At 39.0% G+C, this 7,561-nt stretch overlaps 1 long non-coding RNA gene across 1 annotated transcript; it reads right to left on the bottom strand.

The window, feature by feature from the left end:
- Positions 1–5,901: 5,901 nt before the first annotated feature.
- LOC118501343 lies at positions 5,902–6,934 on the bottom strand. The gene is made up of 2 exons (XR_004903980.1): positions 6,671–6,934; positions 5,902–5,985 (listed from the first exon to the last, which is right to left on the bottom strand). It is a non-coding gene; the product is annotated as an uncharacterized LOC118501343 (long non-coding RNA).
- Positions 6,935–7,561: the final 627 nt, after the last annotated feature.

Genomic DNA, 7,561 nt, shown 5'->3' with positions numbered 1-7,561 from the left:
TAGACAATCTGGCAGGACGTGCATTCCTTTGATGGAAGGTTGGGTTTCCATATGTCTTAAGGAACTGGATGACTGATGACTATAATATTCACCTAAAAAGGGAGCTGTCTCTGCAATCTTTTATGGCTTGAAGATCTTCTAAGAAAGGGTAGGGAACAAAGATCATGGGGACTGTTTCCCCGGGCATCCCCTTCCTACGAGCACTTAGTTATGGGAATTAGAACACGGAACTACAGTAAGTTCTCACTGAACATCAGCAATGGGTTTGGTGACTTCAAGCAAAATGTTAAATGAAACTACTTTCACCATAGGCTAATTGATACAAATGAGAGTTAAGTTCCTACAGCATCTCACTGCTGATGTTATAACAAAACTACACTATTCTAGGACCTGCTGTACAACAGAACATGAACCCCTTTCATCTATTTCCAGTTGAGCCTCCTGGAAAAGTAATATATATTAGTGCATTACAGTGCACTGACCTTGGCAGAGACTGTCTGATTTATTCAGGACTCAGGTCCAGAAGTTCATGTAGAATCTTATTCACTTCCTGATGTTACAATTCTTTCTTCACTCCCACTGTTCCTCACTTAAGCATCTGACACAGCACATAGCACATAGAGGCATTTGGTAACTATTCGCTAAGAAGATGAAGGAATGGACGGTAAACCTGAGCAGACTGCCCGTCTATTGTCTCTCCACAGATGCATTACAAAAGGAACAAGAGTTAGGATATACTTTAGGGTATTAGGCTCTTGAATGAAATATCCAAAACCTTTTGATAATTCCCTCTATCTTTTCCTTTCCTCTCTCCAACTTATTTAGTTTTAAAAGGTAAGATTTTCTTCTTTCTTTACTTATTTTTAGGGAGAGAGAAAGGGAGAGAAACATCAATGTGTGGTTGCCTCTTGTGTGCCCCCCACTGGGGACCTGGCCTGCAACCCAGGCATATGCCCTGACTGAGAATTGAAGAGGTGACCCTTCAATTCACAGGCCCATGCTCAATCTACTGAGCTACACCAATCAGGGCCCAACCTGTTTTTTAATCACTAAGATTCTGGGAACTCACTATTATTTAGGCTTTGGCATGAAGATTCCTATTTTCCTAGGGAAATAATTTATCCACTTCTCACATTCTTTAAAAAAGTCTTAACTATTATATATATACAAACATATTTATGTGTATATATATAAAACAAGGTTTCTGATATATTTCTATGAGTAAAAAAATAGCTATTGCTCTCAGTGGCCACACCATAACTTCTAGAGTAAGCTCTATAGCTATTTCTTTTCATAAAGCCTTCTTGGGTGCTCGTGTTGTCAACATCTTAGAAGGCTCTTCTTAGGAAAGAGCTATGATTTGACAGCCAAGCCAGCTGTGCCAGTTACCAGTGCATTGCCTCTCAGCTCCAAAAACATCCTTCATTGCCTGCTTGAGATAGTGGATCATTACTCCTTGCCAGCTGGCAGGAGGTTCATCTTTGATACTGGGGACTGGGGCATGCTGTGCACTGGAAGAAGAAGGGGCTTCTCCTCCTGATTCCCATGTGCTTTGCTTCTTCCTCCTTCTGCAGCACAGGGTTAGCGTGTGGGACACCTAATGGCACTCACTGCCCTGTGAGTACCCTGACAGCAAAGAAATTATTTTGTTGTGGAGCCCCTCAGCCAATGTGACTCTGAAAAATCATCATTAATCAGAGGGACATATTCCATTTCCTTTATCAGTGGTTGGTTTCGGGATTGACACAGGACCAAGCTGTAAATGGTAATATATGATATGTGAGGAGAAGTATTCTAGAGGTACTTCCAGGAAAGTTTTTATTAACAAAAATACACAAGATCTAGGCATCTATATTTTCTGCCTCTGGCACTGGTATATGGAGACATGATGCCTGGAACTGAGTGGCCACCTTGAGAACAGTAGGGGTGAGAGTTGTCATCCTGAAGAAAGCAGAGTAGGAAGAGGAATAGAGTCTGGATCCTGGACGATGCAATTGTGCAGCTGATGGATTACCTGACCCTCAGAGAGCTCACTTTCAGACTTAGTTCATGACATTTAAAAAAATTTCACACTGTTTAGGATTTTTGAGTTTGTTGATGAATTGCATCCTAAAACATCCTAACATTCCTCCAAATAAATTTAACAAATATTGCTTGCTCCACATCTGTGAACCAGGAAACTCTTTTCACATATGGTGGAAGGCTAATCCTTATTAGAAGCCCTTAAACTGCTATGGCTGCTTAGCAAGAGGCTTGCGAAATCATCTAAGAACTTTTATTTACTGCTGTAATTGAGATGGGATCTAGAGATATTAAGACATGGAAAGAAATTCCTCTCATGACTCTGGTGGTCTTCTCTCTGCTTTCCATTTTTGTCACTTTAATATCTTCGACTATTAAAATTATATATTCTTCATAGTTTATAAAAAGACAAGACAGCAAAGTAGTTTAAAACATAGGTTCTGGAGTCAAAAGACCCCTGTTCAAATCTTACCTCCCCTACCTTGTGCAAATTAGATGATACGTGTAATTAATAGGGCCTCTGTTTCTCATCTGTGAATGGATATAATAAAACCTGCTTCATAAGGTTGTGCCTGAACATAGCCCTGATCACAATGAACTTAATTTATATTCATTTAACACCTCAATTAATCTTACCTCAACAAACAGACCTCCTCTAAATAGACTATGGGAATATCCAGAACAACCCAGATAGAAGACTAGAGGCTTGAAGGAATAATTTTTTATGGAAATACACCTACTTATTTGGGGTCATAGAGTTCTGAGTAGGTGGGGTTTTGTTGTTGTTGTTTGTTTGTTTGTTTTGTTTGATGGAGAAAGGAAAAATAAGTTCTCATTTGAAAATAGGAGCTAGTGAAGAGTTTCTTCACCTTCACACTGGAAAGGATGCTAGCAGCTGACATGAGAGGAGTAAGTAGAATAGCATCCAGAGCCTCCCCTGAAGGGTGTGTATTTTAAATAATGTGTGTGAAGAATGAAATAGAACATTTTTTCATAGACTTTGAGAAGCAACAAGAAAATGAAAGCCCTGCTTTTTCATTTATTTTATTTTACCATGTCAAATAGTTGCAGCTTGGAAGATGTAACCACAAAATAGTCAAAAGAGTTGCAAAAGAGGACATCTTCTCTGAAATATATTTAGGTCCTTCACATAGTGGCAGAGAATGCAAAAATTAAGCAAATGAAGATAGATACTGTTGTACATTTAAAGCATCATGCAAGTCCTGGAACATTTATAAGTGCTTGTTTGCAAATATGTGATTCTGGCCTTTTACATATCCAAATTCCAGTTCTGTGTAATTTAAATTCCAATTATATAGATAACACAAAGTTTACCCAGGAACTCCAAAATATTTATTTATGGCACATAAAGCAATATTTTCTGGTAATAATGTGAAAACCTTAAAATTTTAAATTGTTTCCAATAAGAATAATTGCCAGGTTTAGCACAGCAAATGGTTTGACGAGGCCACAAAGCTGTGTGACTTTACAGCCCTGTGTCTAGTTTAAACAGTCCCACCAAGACATTTGGCGACAATCAGGCTTATTTAATCTGGTAGATTGTCTGCACTTGGCTCACTCCCACCCCATTCTTACCAACTGTAAAAACAAAGCAAAAAAAAAAAAAAGTGAATTTCAGAACATAAGACAAATTCAAGAAGAGTTCCACTGTTCCCCGAGTCCTCATCTCACTATTAAGTATTCAACAGTGCATTCCTGGAAGAGGCAATGGAAGCAATCATGTTGCAGAGTTAATTCCAGGGGATAAGACAATCATAAGTGGAAAAGGAGGCACAGAAAAGCCAACAGCACCTTTTAACTATCTTAGAGTAAGCCCTTAAGATTTATGCTCTACTAATTATTGTTTGGCATACAAGATCATCTGCACCCCTATTATTATTCAATTCCCTCTTTCACTGAGGAGGAGGCAGTAACATGTTTTGATACCTGCCTGTACCATAAGGCAGCATTTGACCGGTGCCATGTTAAATAGAAGTACAAAACAGAGCCCTTGTGTTTTCTGACCTTATGGGAACTTGATATCTCACTAAGCATGGGCATGCATTAAATCTCACTCTTGTCTAAATCTCTTGAATTAAGAAACTGTTTCAGGAAGGTGTCTTTTCTTTTTTGTTTCCGTGTTTTCTGTTTTTGTTTTTGTTTTAACACTTTGTCTACACGTGAAAAACATCAGACAAAACACTAGGGTCTTGCTCAGGGGAAAATGGTTCAGCAGAAGCATGAGGGAAACCTGGTAATCACCTAACAGCTTTCACGTGTCTCCAGCAGCGCTCTGGCAGTGCTGTCTACTTCATACCTTAATGCTTACCCTTCTATATGATTTTATTTGGATGTGTGTTAGGCTGTCTAGAATTTTTATGTGTCCTTTTATTTTTCTGATCATCTCTAAACTGTGCCCTTAAAAATAATAGCCTTTTAGAACCTCTAGAAAACTGCAGCTTATCTTTCTCACCTTATGTTCATTTTCTTCCAAAACACACATATCTTGTGGGTTTCTTCACATAAAGTAAAATGTAAATCAGCCACTTTCAAATACAAAATGAACCCCTAATAGAGCTATTAATACAAAAAGATTTTATCTGTAGTATGTAGATGGCTAATAAAAGAATATACCTACAAGATATTTTGCCTTCCCAAGAATGCCAATACCTCCAATATTTTTTTCTAAATTCTCTGTTAAACTAATTCTGTGTGATAGGCAAATATGTCCTCCACATGCTGGTGAATTAAAATTCAGCTTTCAGTGAATAAGATTAATTGCCTCTTCAGACAAAGCTGGATTTGCGCTCCTATTAGAGAGACGGGAGGGGGGAGTAGCAAGGGGCAGGGTGCCAGCTAGACTGCAGTATTCAGTTACACGTGAAATGATTTGTAATTCTGAGTAATCACTTAGGACAAGCCCTTGCACCATTTTATCTATACATGACTCTAGGCCAAAGTCAATACTCATAGTAAAATAATGAGATGAAGCTAACTGAGCCCTTTTATTAATGCTCCAAGGAGCAAATCTGATGCTTGAGTTTCTCCCATTGAAAGTATCCACTTCTTCCTAAAAATGAACAAGTGGGTCAGCATGCCCAGTAGCAGCCAGGGTACCTGCTTCAGCAAAACCATAAACAACTGACCCTTCCTGCCTCCCCCTCTTTCTGTTTGTGCACCAGGCTTCACCCAGCTGTAGGTGAAGGCACATAAATTTTGTATTACCTCAAGGCTCATTAAAGAGATCTGGCTCCCTCCTAATAGTTGCCCCTGACTTAGGGGGATGAACACACAAACACACACACAAAACATCATGAACCTTAAGAGAAACAATGGACAGTATTTTTGCCATCTCTTCCGTATCAGCCTTATAAAAAAAATTAAATGTTCTAACAAATGCACAGCTTGGTGACAGAGTCAGCATGCAACTGTTAGGGAAATGAGATGGATAACCAGCTGTCCCAGTTCCTGAAGACGGGGTATGGGAAAGGAAAGGGTGCTGGTAAGGAGGGGCACGAAGGAAAGGTGTAGGGAAATCATTGCTTTGAACTCCCAAATTTTGTTTTCCCTGTGTCACTACTGGTCAGGTAAGCCAATCTGGCAAATAGGTGTTAGCATGAAATGCCTCCTCTCTAAATAATGGGCAATATGTTACTCTTTGTGCTTGTTGAAGGCATAAAGACCAGTTAGGAAAAAACTTAAAATATTATCCTTAATGTCATTCTCTGAAACTTAAAGGAACTAATTTATGTGGAAGGTAATTGTCTTTTATTGGAAAAATCACCACAGCCCTCGTACCCTCGTACGAGGGTATTTCCATACCCTCGTACTTCAAAATAAGAAGACACACCTATAGTAGAAGAAAGAACATAAAGGTACCTTCATTCAAATGCCACCTGCATTCAGCTTTCCCTGCTAGGTGCCTCTTCCAAGTCTTGTCATCTCTGAGCTCAGTCTTCTCATCTATAAAGATCAGATCACACATTCATAGGTTAAATTGTAAAGAGTAATGCATAGTTCAACATCTAGCGATAAACATGATTACCCATATCCCTCCTCTCCCTGAATTATTTATGAGCGTGACACATCAATATAAACAGAACATATAGAGACTTCAATTAAATTACTCCTTCTGACGTATATCTGATTAGAGCTTTTGGTAGGTGACCAAATAGCTTCTTCGATTTTCATTTCCATTGGTGTACTCATTGGGATAGAGGCCAGCAAATGTGAATTTCTTCCCCAAAAAGATTATGTAAATTGCCAACCAAATAATCAGTCATGAACCACAGAGAAGTTGCTAAAAGCTTCAAGCACCTACATGTGGAGTACATGCCAAGTTCATATTAATTCCATTTTCCTCAGCCATAACTTGGTTTACACACAGCCTGAACTTGAAGCGGTATTTTTTCAAATGGAGATTTCACAACACACAGTTGCCATGACAGTGTAGCTCACACTGTACTGGGATAAACTTTCAATCTAACCCGGACTCTAGGCACACAATGCACACGTTCACATGAGCACACACACAGTAACTTGCCAGGCACAGAGAAAAGGGCCTTCAAGGAGTAGACAAAGCGCAGACGAAGTCACCCATACTTAAGGAAGCTTGGTATTAGGAGGAACTGCAAAAAGTCAGGCATACCTGCAAGTGCGAGAGTACATGGAGCAGTGGCAAGAATTGAGTGAATGAGCCAGTCAGGTGGTATTTATCAGAAATTCTTAAGTGTTTGCACCTGATCTGGAGGCCAGACGCTCTCAGATTTTACTCTGCAAATGAATCACATAGGAAGATTGTTAAAAATACAGAGTCTAGGTCCTACCATCTTCAATTCTAACTCAGAATTCCTGGTATGGTTCCAGAGGATGCTTTTTAACAAGCTCTCTAGGTGATTCTGATGGAAAGTGATACACAAAACTCACTCTGAGAAACACTGCTGCAGCACATGGGGAGTCATTAGGGATCTATCTGTGGTGTGCTATAATCAGATAGAAGGTATAAGAAGATAAATGGTTCCTAGAGAATAAATTGGAGGACACCAAGATGAGAAGGTGTGTAATCCAGTTGGCAAGCTTTTTCAATAAGGCAGGAGGGAAATAACAGACCATAGAAGTAAGTAACAGTAGGTAAGGATGTAGGGAAGAGGTACAAGCATTTAGCAGGACTCAGTGGCTTACTGCATGGAGGAGGGTGGAATCTAGCACATTTTCAAGTTTTCTGAGTTCTGCTATAAATGATTTTGTCTGTTGAAGTATATAGGATGATGAAAGTATAGGGAATATGAGTTAAAGTTTGCATATATCATGTTCAGTAATGTGATTCAAAGAATGGGCTTTGGGATCAGATAAGCTGACTTTAAATAACAATTCAGCCACTTAATTTCTGTGTGACATGAGAAATTTGCTTCACCTCTGAGATATAAAAATGGGGGGGGATTCAGGAATTTTGATGAGTAAATCAGTTAATATAAGCAAATACCTTAGCACAGTGCCTGAAAAGAAGTGATTAATAAATGCTAATGCAATAAATAATTAC

This window comes from Phyllostomus discolor, chromosome 1, assembly GCF_004126475.2.
Source record: "Phyllostomus discolor isolate MPI-MPIP mPhyDis1 chromosome 1, mPhyDis1.pri.v3, whole genome shotgun sequence".
NCBI lineage: Eukaryota > Metazoa > Chordata > Mammalia > Chiroptera > Phyllostomidae > Phyllostomus > Phyllostomus discolor.
Note: the sequence above shows the minus strand (reverse complement) of the source record. Positions and strands in the feature narration are given on the sequence as shown.